An 18,691-nucleotide genomic window follows, 5' to 3' on the forward strand; every position below is an offset into this window, starting at 1 on the left:
CGTGTGATGCATAGCACAGGGAGGTTGACAGTGCTAATCGAAAGTTAACAAGCAGGAAGGATTTGTTCTTTGAAAGCTGAAATTTCCAAGTAATCCTTCACACCTAATCCAGCTTGAGCTAAGGAATGGGAGAAGAATTTCAACTGGACTTTTGTGACCTCTTCTAAAGATTGTCAGTCAAGTTTCTGCTCTCCCAGAGAGACAGGCATAGTTTTGGCCTGGTCAGTGACATAAATAAGGAGAGAATACTGCACAAAAGCAAACTGGAAAAAAAGTTTCATCGCATTTCTCTAAATTGACTTTTTTTTTGGAGTGGCTGCCAGATGCATGCCAATGCTTCTCTCGTATTGTTTGGGATTTGCTGGTTTCAGCACTAAAGTGAACAGCAATGGAAGCTTTCAGTGTGTTTGAAGATTAATTTCACATAATCGCAACAAAGCTGAAGTCAACAAGCTGAATTTAATTACTACCCTGACAGCTGGGAGGCAATTAATGCCCTTAAACTTTCAAGCACTCCCTCGCTTGTATTTTTCCCCTTGTCTTACTCCTACTAATTAGAAACATGCTTCAGGGTACAGCTGACCATGGTGTTAAATTACCACCTTGTCATCAGAACTACAAAAACCTCCCAGTTAGACATCACCTCTTTCACCAGATTGAGGATCAAGGCCATCTCTGAACAGTATGTATGAGCTGCAGAGTACTGCTAATACTTTTCTGTTTTAGGGTATCTCCCAACATATTCATTCTCAGGGACCTATAACTAAAGGAATATCCCATTTTGACTGTGGTAGGGATATTTTTATCACCTTATATAAAGCATATAAAGAACTTTTCCTGTCGTGCTTAATATATCCCATCTTGTATGTGAAAGGAGTGGGGTTGCACATCTCTGGGGATAGTAAGCATAAAAAGTTTCCAGTTGTAATGGCATCATTAAGAGAGGGTTGCACACCGCATACAGAATCAGGACCATTGCGCTTTACGCAAGAACTGGAACAAATATGCTGATTGAAAATACTGCCATTTGGAATTTCATCCCCAGATAAAGTTTCAGTGTATAGGTTCATTGCGAATCAGGCAAACATGAACTTCTCATAGGATCAGGGATTTTAGCGTGTGTTTTTGCATTTTCAGTATTACTAAAATTAAATTCCCAAACTAAATTAACAAAATTAAAATATTTTGTTTTATTGGATTGATGTAAATATCTCTCATTTCTGTCAACATTAAACAGCATTTTCCTGTTTCAACACCTTCACTAATGCACTTAAAGTTGTTTATCAGCTGATGACTGTGGTGCTATGTTGAGGACCACATAGAAGTCCACAATATACATCTGCATTTACATCCTATTACAGAGCCCAAAGAGGGTTCAGAAACCTCTCCCCCAACAAAACATATCCCCGACGATGCAATAAAACAATGCAGTGTATCATTTTATTGAAGAAGTTAAGAATATCACAGGTAGGCTGCTTCAGTTAAACAAAATATTTTATTTTGATTTTCCTCCATGGAAAAAAGAATGATAGTTCCCCAAACAGTTACGTTTGTGAAATTGTCGGATAGTGCAAAACCTGCGTTCTTAAGGGTTCAGATCAGAATACGTTTGGCTTTTTTGAAAACACTACCTACATTGTACAAAGAGGTCAGTGGAGTTACTGCTGGGACTGGAAGCCCTCGTGGCTTCCTCCCTGGTTGTGTTCTTGCGCTTGCTAAGCCTTGCCACTGGCAAATCCCAGCTACTCCTGTGTGTGCTCAGTCTGACTGCTGTCAGCAGAACAGAATCTGGAAAAGAAACTCTGCCCAATAGTTTTGCTTTATGTCTACATTTCAGCGAGTACTGGCAATTAATGATCTGTTGGTAAATTAACACTGCACATGGCAATTGACTGTGGTAATGAAGTTATAGAGTCTTCTTTATGGTTTATTAGTACAATAATAACCCACACTCAGCATGTAATAATGGCACACAGTTAAATTAAAGACTTGCTGATGCCTTATAAACCATTTTGAGAAACATTCTTGTAGCAATCGGTAATAGTCTTCCCTGTGAGTGCAGGCAGGCTTTGCTCTGTATTCTGTGGATATGGTTTTGTCAATATATTTTTTCTATTACTCTTACATTACTAACAAAGCAGGTCAGATAGTGGAAAAACAAATTGACTGGAGCATTCACTTCAAGTTGAACTAATTTTTAAGTACTTTGTGTGAAAAATCAGTCTTGGCTCCTTCAGACTGCATCTATTTCTTTTGCTATTATGAAATACAACACTAGAGTTGTTCATCACTTTCCTCTCAGACAGAGTCACTAGCTGAATTTTACAGTGTTTCTCAACACTTGGCAACTTGAATTGCCTGTGCAGCTTTTTTTAAGATGAGCAGAGACTAAATCTATCCTCCCAAGTCAGCCAGGTGAAACATATTGTTGTGACCCAGGTGTTAAAACGAACTTCCCTCAATCTTTCTACTTCATATGTGTGAGGGAGATCCTCCCTGTTCAGAGGTGAGGCCGGATCCAGGTTCCCTGCCTGTTCACTATCCGATGCCAGAAGTGGCAAGGCCTTCACGCTGGGCCTGAGCTCTCTGTCCTGTGCCAGCTCAAACCACCCAGCCGAGCCTGGCACCAAAGTACTTTCAGATCTGCTTTATAGCCCCTACTGTAATACAGGAGCATTATTTCTGTCTGTCTTCTGCAGGAATGGCAAGTGCTTTGCTTTATTCAGTGTTGCAATATAGGATTCACGCAGTGAATGATCGGGCTCTTAGAGGAGCCTGTAATGGCATCTGTACACCGAATTTAACAACTGACAAAGATATCTGGAACTCTCCAGACTTGTCTCTGCGGGAAGCCAAAGCAATGCTTAGGGAAGCTATTATCTGTTTCTTTCCAGAAAAGCTGCGTTTCCTTCCTCCAGCGCCCAGCGTGCAGTACTGGCCACTAGAGGACATCCCAGACCTGGGCAACTGCTGGCCCCATTCACAAAGCCACGCTGACGCCAAGGTCCTAGTCTGCCTCGATTCAATGTTAGAGCTGACTGGTTTTTGGGTGAATTTTTCTCTTTTTGTCTGACAGGACGGGTATAGGAATATGGGAGGAAAATTGTCTTTTCCCTACTCTTTACCTGTCTTGTTTGCTTAAACTGAAAACTCATTAGGGAATGGCCAAGTCTGGTGTGAGGCTTGACTGTAGGCTGAGGTATTACCCCGATGTCTGATTCAAGATTTTCTCTTAGACAAAATACTGAGATGACACTGTAGTCAGTGTGCATAATGCACTGCCCCAACAGGAGCAAATAGTTTGTTACAGAGGAAACAATTTGGTTGCTGAAATGTTTGCTTGCAGTTCAAAAAGATGTCAGGTCATGCCCCTAAACTAAACAAAATGGCGTTCATTGTGCTGATGTAGGCATGCTCACAGGGGCCACACGGGGATTTCTGCGTCTTTCACCTGTGTTCATGAAAGAAACCCCTTGAAACTTTTTACTTTACATTTTATAAAAGCTAGACTACAGACCAGAACAGCGACCGCTGCCTTCTCCTAGAAGTCATCTGAGGAGGTGGCCAACCCATAAAAATATGATGTGACTTTGGGGATGTGCATAAAATTTCACTTTAGTCAGTGCAAGGAGGCTGAATGGTGGCTCTGAGGAGCTCTCAAAACTTCTCTCCATTCACTGCAGTGGGACACACATCTTCTTAAACTAAGGCTGCAGATACCTCACTCTACACCCAGCCCAGTGTTTAGTGCATTTTTTTGTGTCTGCATGGAACAGACACGATCTAAAACTTCCTTTGTGATAAACATCTATAGCTCCTATATCTCCTCCTGCTTGCCAGCTTTTGCAGATTCTTCATCAGGCAGTAGGTCTATTTTAATGCCAACTCTCCCTTTATTTTATCCCTTAGAAAGGCTTAATCGACATTATATAAGTTCCTTGCAGCAGAAAGCTTTTCTTCTTTTGAGCACTTTTGTAATATTACCGTCTTTAAGACTGCTCCCATTAAGGAGCTTAAAATCTTCCTGAGGTCTCCAGGTTAACCTCTTAAGACTGACAACATTTTCTAGCCACTTCTGACACTATCATTTCCTTGAATTGCCAAATTCCCCTCTCTCCCCTGTTCATACATGCACTGCAAGAAGTTTCTCAAGCAATTTAGGAAATACTTGACAGGTTCTGCTGAAGCTGAATGTCCTAACGGGGGAATGGAGAAGTCAGCAGGGAAATGGAGAGCGTGCAGCTGCGTCCTACTGTTGCAAGACAGTCTGCTCTAATTGTCATTCAGCTGCTCCTAGCTGGTCACTTCCATGCCCGGATTCAAAATGCTAATCCAGAGCTTCTCATTAATTAATGAGCTTTGCCCAGTGGGAATCTGCTTACTGGGGGGTATCTGTGCCTGAGATGAGCAGCTTCTCTAGAAATCTAATATCCTCAGCAGGAGATGCTCAGTAAACTCAGATGTGTGCACATGCACTAATTAACATGTAATAAATACACCTAGCAATGCCAGAGTTTAAAGACAGGCTCATAAATGCTGACTGGACTCAAGGAGCTGTAATGACTCCTAATGAGCAATTATGAGTGATGACTTCCTTTTTGTTTAGTGTTTTGGAAAATGCTTATCTAGTGACAGTGTGAAATAAAGACTTGCAGGAACAAATGGAGCAGCTCAGTCTATGGCTCCCCTCCATCTTATAAAGGGAATGATTTCTCTTGTAGCTATTTCACCAGGGCTCTTTGTGGCTTGTCCTTGCCCTGGCCCTTCTGGCTAATGGGACACTATTTCATTGGCCTGTTAGTCACCACTAGATAGCAACATCTTTCCTTCTTTTGCAGTATGGGAAGAATTTCAGCTGCATTTTGTTATGGTTCAAGTCATCCTCTCACTGCCCTAAGAAGTAATCCAAGCTTTTTCACTCTATTTCCATAGAAACCACTGTCACACTCTCTTTGACCTTTATAAAAACAAGAGGTTACTGATATTACTCTCTGTTCATTTCAGAAGAACACAAATATTCATACTAAAATAACACAAAGCATCTGTTCCTCCTCATTTTCAGAGCAGAGCCCTTGAGGTGTTCAGGGACATCAAACTGGAGAGCTGTGCAACTTCTGCTCAAAAAAAGGGAACATGGGCTGCATCCCAGGGCAGGCGGATGGATTAGAGGACCTCTTGGTATCCTTTTAATTTTAATCCATAGGGCCATAGCCAGAGCAGAACTGAATGTTCAGAGGGTGTGAATTTAGGGGGGCTGTGGGCTCAGGAATGCAGATTACATATATTTGTAACATGCTGCTTTGGAGATTAACTGTAAGGATTAAGTCTGGGACATTCAGATTCCAAAGCACAACTCTTTTGTTCGGGAAAAACAGACATCTGTATCTTCCATTTCTGTTTGAAGGCAGAAGGCAGCCAGCCCCACTTTTAACACAAGTTATGCAGTGGGCTGGAGACAGCTCAATGCTGATTTCAGAACTTCTATTATGTTTTAGATGAGGCAACTGAGAAGCCACTAAGGTTTTCTGGTTATTGATTGCCGTGCTTAAAATACAGTGACAGATGCTCAGTGCTAAGGCCTACTCCCTCCAATGAGATAGATAGAATGAAAAAAAATGTTTGGATGTTAAAAGGGTAACATCAGCAGCATCAGCACCTCTGAGAGATCTCAAATCTGAGCATGCAACTACCTATCGCTTTGTAAAACTTTGATCTGAAGCAACATGGGTAATAAGTGAAAACAAGCTGGCTTATTTTCATTGATCACATGCCAATAAATCCTCCTCCTGTCATCTCTGGACAATTTCATCTCCATTGCTCCCTTCTCTCTCAAACTGCTCAGACATCTTCATTGAAGAAAAAGAGAGAATGCATGACACATTGTGTTTGTAGGTTACCTTTGAATTCAGACTAATTTGCAACCTGATCACACAATTTCTGAAAAACCAACACATAACAGTGCTTGCTATTTTTTTTTTTCCAGTCTGCTATAATTTTTCAGAAAAGAGAATTTATCTAGACAGGAGTCTTCCCGACACTTTAGTACAGAGTTATGGGTTTACAACTCCTTGTACCAATCAAAATACGTGCTCTATATGTTCTGTTTGCCAAATTAGCCTTGTTAACACTTAATATTTTATTGAAATCACTGGATCACTATGTCAAGGGAAGTGTTTCATTCTGTTGGCTATGGTTTGGGTGATATGTGACTGAGACAACAGCATCGTGGATGAATTTACTCCTTCCTAATATTGCCAACGCCTACTGTCCAGGAAAGTTTTTGTGCTAGAGAAAGAGCAGCTGTAGGTATTATGTCTAGCAAAAGCCAGGAAGTAGAACTGCTTTTCACGGTCCTTTTCTTTCATTGCAATCAAACTCTTCTGAGTCTTGTTGCAGACAGGAATGAAAACACATTTTCTTCTGATCAGCCTAATTCGCTATAGCAGCTCATGTTTAATTGGCTACAAATTAATAAAATAACTGCTATTTTCAAGAGACCAAATATCCACTGTCTCCAAAGGAAATATTTGGAAGGACACTTTCAGTTGTTCTAACACCAGCTTTTTTTTATTTCCACCAAAGTCCACTTCTCTTGTATGACTAATAGAAACAGAGGATGTGCAAGTACAGGATGAAAGGTCAGGCTCCAAACCTCAGCTACATCTTTATCAAGCAGAAGTAGTCTGTCATCTGTGCAGTAAGCACATCGTGGCCAAGTGACCTAAGCGCTCTGAGGGGCCCAGCAATCAGTCCAGCCACTGGGATATTTAAACTTTGGGTAATGATGCAAAGAGGCTTCATTTTCTTCCAGGAAGTTTTCCCAGCTTTTGATAGCAGTTATGAATCTTTGACTGCATCAACTATTTGCAGTCTGCCAGCAAAACCTCACAGAATGTGACTTTCATAAAGTTTCATCTCATAAGCATTACACAGGCTTATTTTGCTGTAAGAGAGATTCAGGTATGTACAAGAGAGGGGATGCTGGTCTGTGCCAAACCAACTTTTAAAGGAGAAAGAACAAATGAACAGCTTGGAAGTCACTTCTCATCTCTAGGCAACTGAGACTCCCATAATGGCAGCTAGGCTCAGCTCAGACTGTAAATCAATTCTTGATTACCATATCCAGTGAGAGCATTACTACTTGGGTTACTGATGATGATAAAGTAGGTTGTTAACAATGAGCCTGGACAAAGCGAGTGATTTTAATAGTTGAAATGTTATCCTCTCTAAAGAAGTCATAATAATAATGCAATATTATTGAGCCTTTCTACTATGAAGGCATCTGTCTGCCTAAAACTGATAGGGCAGAGTGCATTTGAATTTCTTCTGCAGGAAAGAAATGATGAAGCTTTATAACTGCTCTCTCTCGCTCTCTCTCTTTTTTTTTTTCTTTGTTTCCTGAACATGGCAATAACTATATTTAGTCTCTTCTTCTTCTTCTTTTTTTTCTTTTTTTAAAAAAAACTTGCTACACATCGGGACTCATTGCTACACAGGACAATACTGCCCTGCTGCTACGGATTTACTGTTTAAGTTAATACAAATGGGGGTAACCGTAAGTGCACACAGATATTTTCACATCAGAAATAATGGAAGAAGTAGCCTTAGCAAAGGCAGTTCTTTTTTTTTCCTGCTTTGTGCTTCCTATCCATTCGTTTGTGAGAAATCGGCACCAGAATGTCCACACCAGAAGGTGTTAAGTGTTCCTACTGTAAACCAAGCACAGACATGTCCATCCATCAAAAAAGCACCAGAAACACTTCCTTTCCTTTCCAAAGGGGCAGAAAGTATGCAGCTTCCATAGATTTCAGTAGGATTCCTGAATGTTTAGCATGTCAGAAACAATGCAGAAAACACTGGTAAATATTGCTTATGCATATGGGTTACCTAACAGCACCTGAAATAGCACAACAGGTTTTCATAACCCTGACCTGAAACGACACTGCAAGATTTGATAACCCATGCTCTGAAGCACAGCAGCACTGATATTAATACATTTCTCAGACACAGGTTTTGGATGACTCAGGAGACTGAACACATCTAATCTCGAGGTCATTGGATTTAAATCCCAATGACTCCTGAATCTAATAACAGCACAAAATGTAGCTCTAACCATCCCAGGCAGGTTAATTTGGAGGGGACAATCTGCTTATCAGGCTTTCCACCCGCCCAAAGTATGTCTATTTATTTATTTATCTATTTATTTTTAATAATGTATGCTTCGTAGCCACAGACCTGCAGTATCAGAAACATGATTGAGCTATTCATGTGAGAACATGATTTAAATGCTGATTGGGCTGCACCCAGAAAGATATTGCCTGGATCTTTACAAACGAGAGGGCTAGTTAATGTTAATGTATGCAACTACTTATCCAGCCATCTAATTTGATCTGCTTTGGAACTTAACGCAACCTCCATCATCAGACTGAGTGACTTTTGTTTAATCAACTCCTACTGCTTAATGAGTGGGGTGATCAGCATACAAGCAGGGGATTTGATGTGTAGTATGTCCAGTGTTAGTGGAGGACAACACCTAACAGAACTTCTCCTTCCTACTTTTCTCCCTTTCCTAAAATGTGGGGTTTCCCATATGCTAAGCATAATCCCCAATCCACTATCAATTAGCTTGCTATTAGAAAATCATTATGGGATTGCTGTACCTAGTAACTCAAAGGAGCAGACCAAGCCTAGAATATGAACATACTTGGTTATAAAATATCTACCCCAGTCAGATGTCTCTGACTATCAAGATTTGAACAAATTCACCCATCTCTTCTGCAGGTATCTACTTTTCTCTGAACAACTATGTTATAGGAATGTGCTGCTAAATAAAACATCAACATGCTTGCAGGAGTTGTTTCATGTTGCCCACTGCACAGAACTGTTCAGTAATCGCCTGCATGATTAAGATTATGTGCAAGACAGAGTGACTTTTCCAAGTCATCAGTGCATACTGAGGATAGGGATAGCTGGATGGGTAGATGATACTGAACAGAACGAACTGAAGTAGGAGATATAGAAGACTCTTAAGTCCAGCCTGTTATTCTTCTGGTATCTAAATATTACCAAGAAGATGACTGAATCTCATTTACAAGCATAAATCGTGTTTGGACGAACAAGCTCCCACCTCTGGAACCAATAATCAAATTGTGTTCTTTAAATATGAGTTATACTTAATGCAGCCCTCTGAAAGAGTCCTGGTTTTGGAATATGAAATGCGGAGAGGTGTGAAATCCTTCAAAGTGGCCCTCAAGTCAACTGAAGTTGCAAGCGATCAGCCGGTGCTCAGCACATCCCAGCCTTATGTCTAATCTTGCTCTAAATTCAACTATTAACAACTCCGTTCACCAAAGAAATACCCATACCCCCTCCTATTCATGTCCGCTGAACGTGAATCGTAGTTGATCTTGTGTCAGCTAATTAGCAGTGTTCGTTAATCTCATATTCCAAACTGACTGTGTTAAGAATATCCTGGATTATTGTTCGGTTTCATTTGTACCGGTAGTGCCACATTCTTCATTGTTGTTCTTAAACCCAGTGGGGTTCTCGTGATCTTTGTCTGTCTCCTGTGATTCCAGTATATCCCAGGACAGCTTTGACTACGATTGCTGGGCTCGGTTTACACAAATACTTTTAAAGAAAGGCTTTTCAAAACTGTTTTTTACATCAGGTACTGCCTAAATAACATGCTGTTTCCAAAGCCTGGAGGCAGCTGTTTGCATCTGAAGAAATGCTCTCAAAATGAGTTTGACAGCTTCCCTTCTTGTGGAAGAAGTCACTCATGCAAAGTTATTCCTGCTCATGGATGCTTATCTTCCAAGTCCAGGGCAGAATTGACTTTGGACTCAGATTACCTTTCCTGCCAGGCCCGTGTCAATGCTTCTCCCACATGCCAGCCTTTTTGGAACTGCTTTTAGATTTCTTTAACTGAAGAGCATATTGTAAAGCTCTGTTATTGTTACTCTTCATTTCCCCTTCCTACACAGCATGAAATTCTATCACGCAATCAAGCAGCTAACCCCAGGACCACTATGTTTAATGCTCTCCTAATGCCTGCGAGTAGGAAGTATAAATGCTAGAAATTTATCTAGGTGCCATGTGAAATAAGTTTATCCATCTTTGGGGACAAATTATACCAGCTCTCCAAGAGCAGAAGAGACTGCGCAGCAGGGACACACAAGGGGAAACTTTGGCCAAAACTAGCACGATGCTCTGCACTACCTGAAACGCCCGTGCCAAACTGCTTTTATTCTAAAGCAGTATTGAAAAACCTCCCATGCAGTGAACTGCTCAATACTTCATTTATCTATTGCATCTTGCAAGGGTATAGGACTGAGTTAACTCTGCCAAGATTTTCAATACAGGAGGTTAATATAAACCCAAGGCATTTCTTCCAAGCCCTATTGTACTCAACAGCTAGAAATAACAGCTTGTCTGCTTCCTGTACAGTAGAAGCAAAGAAATAGTAGGGCCTTTAGAAGGAGAACCTAAATGCAAGCCAATCATCTTCCTCCTGGCTCCTGCTGGCTCTCGTCTCCAATTACAAAGGCATAATTCACTATCCAAGCTATTTCTACAGCATTTCAAACTGGGCACTGAAGTATCAAAAGTTATTGTTAGCCTGCTATGCTCAAGGGAAGTGAAATAAGGAGGAGATAATAGAAAGACAGAAATGACCCAGATCAGTGAGATATTCTTTATGGTTTATCACAAAGGAGTTTCCCAAGAGACCTTCATGTCATGCCCCATGCACACACACACAGCACAACCCAGAAAGATAATGAGGGAGGGAAAACTGCAGTTTGTATCAGTACGAGCACTGGTTTCTTTCATGACTTTTATTCCCGTGAAAATATTTTCTCTCTGTATCTCTATGTGCATGGCCATACTTTCTCCTCTAGGTGACACTGTGTCTGCTTGGAATCCAGAGCTGGAATGGCAGGAGCCCTTCAGCACTGGAAAAGTCACGTGGAAGAAAATTGCACCAGCACCTGCATACACTATTCTTGTCTCCAGTGATTTCTGTACAATTCAGAGTTGCTTGCTTAAGGACTCAAAGCCACTGAATCTCAATACCTCAGCAGGAGCTGGTATTATACATGTGCAATCCGTGGTGTGAGCAAAACTGCAGGAATGGTTTGTGTATGCATATGTCTATATATAGGTAGCTACCTCTTGGTTTGTCTGGCTCTGTTTACAAACATCACGAGGCCAAAGGCTGCAAAGCAATTTGCAGCCCTGGGCAAATCTGCTTTTCAGTGGATAAAATTCAGTGCAGGAGTGGGCTAATAGCACTGACAAGCTGGGAGAGTAAAACAGACTGACTGAGTCTAGACACTGCAAAGAGCCTGGCGCTTATAGTTTAAGCTGACTGCATGTGCTCTCTCCAGGGGAGAGAGATTTCCCTGGGGAGGAAGGCTTCAGAAGTTAGGCTTGCATCCGAAGTGCCCTGGAATGCCTCTGATTTCCCCAAGGCTACTCCCTAGTTGCTGTGAAGTAATTTGGATCAGTTTTAGACTCGTGACAGTTCAAATGTATAAATAGTACAAACAGATTAATTAGCAACAAAGCAGGAAATAAATGCAGATGGCTCTAAGGGAATTAACAGAAATGCTGCTCCTTTTAGTCTGTACCTCAAAAGTTGACAGCAGGACTCAGAAACTCATGACTTTTCTGAGAAAATAAAGACTAAATTTCTTCTCGTTTCACCAGTTTCAGGGTAAAATTTTGCCCTCTCTCCTGAATAAGATGGCTCCAAAGGATCAGGTCAAAATCTGGATGACAGGCACCTAATGCAAAGATATCCAGGTTTAGGGGTATTTTCCTGGGGGCACCATTAGCTACCCCTTGGTTAGAAATGTCTTGCAAAGAACACGGAGTAAAACAGACAGGGAGCAGCAGGTTAATGCACATGTCCAAGCTTCAAGTGCAGTTACTTCTCTTCAAAAATCTGGGAGGAGGAATCACTGGAAGCGGGGTGGAGAAGGTGAACTCTGAAGAAGGTTTCCTAATGACTCATCACCCCCAAGAGAAGAAAGACACGGCTTAAAATTGATCCCTTCCTTCTTTGTTTGTTTGGAAGATGGAAGAGCAGGATTTCTTAGCTTGCTCAGAGCATGGGCTGCGAGTTTCGCATTGCAGTGTCAGAAGGCCAATACCAGCCCAGGTCTCTACAAATTGACTCTCAATTTTACTCTGTGTAATGAATAAACAAACCTTCCTCTGTAAGATTGAATTAATTTGGATTTATTTGCCTACGTATAGACATTGCATACGTTTTCATTTAGGCAGTTTGCACTGTCAAAGTGGCTCGTCTGGCTTAGCCTTCAATTTCTGCCCATGCAGGCAGAATTCAGAGTGGCTTTTGCAGGCTTTTTGACCATGGGAAGGACAAATCCAGCTCAATATCATCAGAGGAAAAGAAGTTAAATGAAGTTTCACTGAAGTACATGGAGTGGTTGCCATAGCAAAAGTGATGGAAGCCTCTTCATTTTAGCTGTAGAGAGCAGGGCTGACAAATGCATGTGGTACTATACTCTCTGGAACATTTCCGCAGCTGAGATGTACATCTCCTCTAATTTACACTTTCCTGATCAAGAAATGAACTGAGAGAGAAAGGAAAAATTAAGGAAGAAAACTTTCCCCTTCTGAAAAGGGACACCAACCCTGCAGACCTCAGAGGAAGGCTGGTGAAAGGGAAGAGGCTGTGGATTCAAAGGGGAGAAGGTACAAGATGCCTCCCTCCAGCTGAGACCTGAGTGCAGTGACCCAGACAAATATTCTTTGTTTTGGCCACAGAATCCTATTGTTTGCCAATGGATATGTTGACCCAACCTCTCAGTGAATCTGTCTTTTTTTTCTTGCCTCAGTGAGCACAGAGATCCCAGGAGTGAATGTTGTTGATAATTTACAATTCTCCATTGAATGCTGAGTTTGTCCCACTAGGTCTTACTCCATTCTGATGTGTTTCTTTTGGCTTTAACTGATAACTCCAGGGAGGACTTAAGTACCTCATTTATTTCTGTCCCATGAGGGAAAAAAGATAACAGCAAAGAAAAAAAATCTTTTATTTTTAACGTTCAATTTTGATATTCCTTCACTTCCTCAAGGATTTTGTTTTCTCACATCACACCCCATCAAAGGCTCTGGTTTGTAAGTGAGTAATAGCTTGTTCTCTGTCCTCTCATCATCCACCCCCACAAATACTCCTGCCTGGCTCCCAGTGCCATACCATCCTCACGTCCATGAGTGGGTGTGCTAGAGCTTCTACAGATCAATAGTAATTGGGAAAAAAAAACAAATCTGTGGTCTTGCCTGGGTCAGCGCCTGCTAGGGGAGCACCAGGAGTTTGTGGGAAGCATGCTGCAGATCATGCAGAAGGACAAAAAAAGAACTCCTAGGTCCCAGAGTACCAGCTACAGGTATCTATCACACAATACTTTTGCAAACCACTTAAGCTTCAGCTTATAGATTAATACTTATTTTATGTGTTCTCTCTATACCTAATGAATACTGCAGGGTGTTGTTGCCCTGGGAGAGCTTTCCAGTAAACAAACTTGCTGCAGCTGGTTTACAAGGCTAGCACATTCTGGGCTCTCAGTGAGGTTCCTCTATTTTGGGGGAAAAGAAGTTGCAAGACTGTCTGGAGCCAGGTCTCCTGTAAAGCCCTTTCTTTATAGCTTCCATCTAGCTTCCATCAGTCCTTGCCTTTTAGCAACTCATCATTTGCTCTATAATCAATTTTAGCCTCTAAAATCTGTGTCTGAGCTCCCATTCCATTTCAGCCCATCTCCATAGAAAACTGGTAACAAAGAGGTGGGCTTGAGCTTTCTTCTTTCCAAATCTTTCCTTCCCCACCACTGATTTATCTCTTGCCATTTTAATTCTGTTACTACAGCAACCTTGTATTTCTTGCTTTGGCGAAGTTGACATGTTAGCATGGGGACACACACAAGGCCTCTCTAATCAGCACTTATGTGGTCTAAAACATTTAGTTCATCTGCTCAGAAGACTTATTAAAATGTTCGACCCATCTGCTGTGGGAGGCTCAAGTGAAGCTGGAGCCAATATTTTCCCACTCGGTTTCCTGTCATGCAGCCTGACCAAAGCCTCTCATTTCAGCAACACACAGCAATGGTGTGCCTCTACCATAAGGCAGAACACTTGCTTGTATGTGGTCTTTGGACACACTTAAAAGAATGTCAGCTCAGTCTTCTGCAGCGACTGTTGGATAAAATGCTGGAGAAATCATTTGCCTTTCAGAGTGCTAAATGCTAGAAAAACCGTTTGACTGCAACACAAGAAATTCAGAGGAACATCGTTCAGGATGCTTCCTGCATCCTCAAATGCTCAAAGGGAGACAAAATGGATGGGACCAGCCCCAAGGTCCCAGTCCCTCCAAGGAACCATTTAACCTGGCTGACAATATGGCACTTCCTTTTCCTGCTTTTCAGCATCTCATCGCCTGGAGAGCTGTGCAGCTTGCTCTGTTCCATTTTGATGTACTCTGCTACTCTTGTCTTCCCCAGAGGGAACATCACAATTTCCTTTAACTCCCTCGCCATCCTCTGATACCATTCAGGCTGCCTGAATGCGATCGGCTGACCTGCGTTACGTTGCCTAAGTCTACAGCTTTCCTGAGGGAGTTGGAGGCGGTGGTGATTTTGCAAGATGTATAGCTCCATCATCTGAGTAGTTATAGCCATATCCATATCTGTGAGAAGCCATATCTGTATCTATAAGAGTTCATTCACAAAAGCATTTGTCTCCTCTCCAGCCTGCTATGAGTGCTGGACTGTTAACAAAATGTGAAGTTTTCTGTTATCTTTGCTCAGCAGTTCTGCAATCCTCCCCAGCCATGGCCATGGGATACATTAGGAAGCTGAAGGTAGTTCCATGCCTATTTGTCCTACAACTTCTCTGCCCTTGAAGGGAGTGGCAGCAAGTCGGAAACAGGAGATGGGAGGTGGAGGGAGGCTGTGTGGTGTAAATTTGGCCAGCAGAAGATGGATGAGTACAATTTACACGGGAAGCACAGCGTGAGGATGAACAGCAAACAAAAATACCTTCAGCCAACTGTCTGGGCAATCACTGTCAATTGACTGAGGCATCTCTGAGAGCAGGTTTAATCACGCAGAGCTCTGCTTGCTCATCTCAGCTAATGGAGCTGATGGGTGCTTGTAGTCAAATCCCCTTCACGATGATCCTGTTTAGAAACCAAGTTGCATGGAGGGAAACCTGTTAAATAGTCAGTTCATCTTCCCATTACTGGTGGAATTTACTTCTTTAAGTAGCTCTAGGGATTACTGAGGTATTAAGGAAGGTGCTGTGACATTGAATTGTATTTCCTCTGCAAGGGGATGGCAGTGTGTAGTTGTCCTCTGTGGAGATCATGACAAGGAGTCTGTGATTTTGTGAAGGGCTCTTTGTGTGTGTGTGTGTGTGTGTGTGTGATGCTGTTTTGCTTTAGTTTTATAATGAGGAAAGAAAATCCAGTCTCACTGTCTATATTAAGGCCTTTAAAAGTGTTTAAAAACACTAAGAAACCCTTTAAAATGCAGACCTCATACTAGAGATAAAGCATCTACCCAGAGAAGAGATGCTTTGATGCCTTAGATGTATTTGTTTGTTTGTTTTAGAGGGGAGAAAAGAATGGTATGTTTTACTGATACAGCTATTAACCATCAAGATTGCCCAAAGGCATCAGCAGGTTCATTTAAAATGTAAATGAGCCTTTCCGGCATTCAGTTGCTCAGATTCTACAGGCTGCTATTATGTGAAATTGGATGGGGCCTTCACATGGCACAGCTGAACAGTTAGGCTGGCCTCCCTCTTCCACCCAATTATGGCCAATGTGAATGGCCACTCCTGTGGGCCTGAGAGCTTCTCTCCAGATTAGGGGAGTTACTTTATTATAGGAGACAGGGACAATTAACTGAGACCCTGTGCTGCTACCGAATTGTCTCCTTGGGAAATACCACTTAGCATCGCAAACAGCAAGTGGGCATTTATTCATGTCCTTCCTACACCCTTTTGGGAAGGATCATTCTTTTGAATTAATGCTTGGAGACTACCAGCTAAAAACAAGCATAAACCACAAAATGCAATTGGACTAAGGAAGGCTTCTCTTTTCATTCTTAAGCACAGCATGCCTTGAGCTTAAATGGGGCTGCATTCGCCAGTGAGATCCCTTCCCAAACAGCGCCCTGGTGAATCACTCGAAATAACAGCTGAAGGAATACTTTTGCCTTGGAGTGATTCTGCATCAGGGACATGTTAAAGATTTGCATTGTCACTTTGTAAAGTTCTGCAATATTTTTTGATCCATAAAAGAAGGCTTGGGAGGCACGTCTCCCACTTAATGGGCAAGTCACGCTGTGGTGGATCATCTTGGTCTCCCAGAGAACGTTGGTCCCAAACCAAGAATTCCACTGCGCAAAGGATGTCAGGGTTTTGCCACTGGGATTTGTGTTGATGTGGAACAAAACACAATACCATCACCACTGATTTGGAGCTTGGTGATGGCAGAAGTACCAACAAACGAACAAGTGACAAGTGAGCTGCTGCAGCAGAAGGCTCAGAGTAGCAAAGATGGTTTGTGGAAAGGAGGCAAAAGCAACCAGAGAGATGGCTGTGGAGAGGGGATCCTGTCTTGTATAGCCTGATCAGATTGGCCTTGAAAATCTCACTTGTTTAATAAACCGAAGTGTAAGAATGCATTTTGGTAAGTTAGGAACAATGATGTGCTTTTCATGATGATGGTGATCAGCATCGTGGAAATGCAGTTTTGCAGATGTCTCTAGACTGGAGAGTGTTCATCAGAGTTTCAAAGAGCTTGATTGTGCGTGACTGTGCATGTGCACACACGTGCACTCTGAAAGCTAAACTCATGGATGTGCTTAGCGGAAAAACTTTAATTACACATTTGATAACTTTGTTTAGAGTATTAAATAACCCTAAACTTTTCCATTTCCTTTTTTTGTATATGAGAAAATCACTGCATTTTTCAAAATGTGCTGAAACTAATTAAGTTTAACTGTTCAGTTCAGAAGAAAAGAAGCTTCTTATCTAGCAACAAGTTTCCCAACTGCACTGCATGTTGCATAAGCAGGGTGAAATAAATAATAACAAAAAAACTGGAAACACTAAAGGAGATCTTAATTTCTGTTTCTATATCAGCTCTTCCATTACTTCTGCATATTCTGGCTTGTACTGCAGCCTCTGGATAGGACTTTCCTGCCCCTATTAAACATAATCAAGCACTTGGGGAACTTATTTCCATGTATCTAAAACAGAACCATGATTTGCATGTAATTAAAAGAGAAAACTAACTTGAATCTTTTCCGTTGGTTTTGAATACACTGCTTCTAAATGGAGCTCACCATGCTCCTATAACAACAATGCGAGTTATCCTAACTGATGCAATATTAATCGTTTCATTTAAGATTTTTAATTAAATTAAGAAAAAAAAATCTCTTGGGGTACATTCAAAGCTTGAAGAGGTAAGAAAGCAGCATGATGAGTAAGAAAAATTAATTTCTCTTTCAGTGAGAGATTTTAAGGGAGGGAGAGAAGGACATTTGTTTTTGTCATTTACCAGGATCTTGAGCTAAGGTAGGTGCATTGCCATTTGCAAGCTCTGCTTTTTGCAGTATAGGAAACTGGCTGGGATGAAGTCATTCTGACGGTCAATTGTGCTTTAAAAGGTTACTGGAGCGCCACCATCATCCATGCAATGATATAATGACTTATTGTTATCAAAGTCTGCTACACAAGGAACAGAATAATCTAAGCTTCAGCATTCAATACAGACACGTTGCGTTCATTTGAGAAATAAATAAATACATGTGATACCAGCACTGCCTGAAGCTAAGCTGATCTTATCTCACAACATCAGCCTTGGGATTGCAGAACTGTCCCTGGCAGTGTTTTATGTCTCTGCTTTGCTGAATAGTGGAACAAAAAGAAGAAAATTTGTAGGAGTGAAGCTTATGGCAAAAGAACAGAGAGGATGCGTTACACACTTGCAAAAAAACGAGTCTGCCACAGCAGGGCAAAATGTGCTGAATTACACTTGAAATCCCCGCAGAACTTCTGCTACTCCACATTTCTATTATAAGCCCAGCTCTCCTTGAATTTCTTACCCTGAATTTTGTACCGATCCTAGGTAGGCGTCTAGACATTACAGCTCTTTATGCTGATGGGCTTATTGAAAATTGCCTTCCTCTAGCTTGCTCTTCTACGATTAAGTTAGGGAGGAAAATAGTAGGGGGCCTCCTGCAGAAAGTGCACAAGACACCCTTGAGTCCTGCCAAGAGGGTTGTCAGCCGTGCCCCGGTGTGGAGACCCTGCCTGACAGCCTGTCAGATGGGGATTTCCTCCTCGCAGGGAAATGAAAGGAAAACCTACACCAATGTGTGTAAACCATCTTCCACTCGTCTTCCACAGCTCTCTTCCACTGTAGGTTAAAGCAGGAAAGGTTTTTTTTTAATTATTATTATTATTTTATTATTATTATTATTATTTATTTCAAGAGACAATGAAGTCAGCATTGGTTGGAGTATCTCTTTTTCTGACTTTGGACAAATCCATCTTTTCACTGGTGTTCATGGGGAAGGCCAAAGTCTTCACGTACAAGGCACTGCATGGCATAAAGCCTAGAGGCAAGTTCTGAGCAAGTTGCTGCCTTTTG

General features: G+C 41.6%; 1 long non-coding RNA gene across 1 annotated transcript; it reads left to right on the top strand.

Moving 5' to 3' along the window:
• Positions 1-591: 591 nt before the first annotated feature.
• Positions 592-12,084, top strand: LOC308177801. Its single transcript, XR_013939414.1, has 3 exons — positions 592-682; positions 2,895-3,049; positions 10,902-12,084. It is a non-coding gene; the product is annotated as an uncharacterized lncRNA (long non-coding RNA).
• The last annotated feature ends 6,607 nt before the right edge of the window (positions 12,085-18,691 follow it).

Source organism: Anser brachyrhynchus (assembly GCF_964034855.1).
Source record: "Anser brachyrhynchus genome assembly, chromosome: 14".
Taxonomy (NCBI): domain Eukaryota; kingdom Metazoa; phylum Chordata; class Aves; order Anseriformes; family Anatidae; genus Anser; species Anser brachyrhynchus.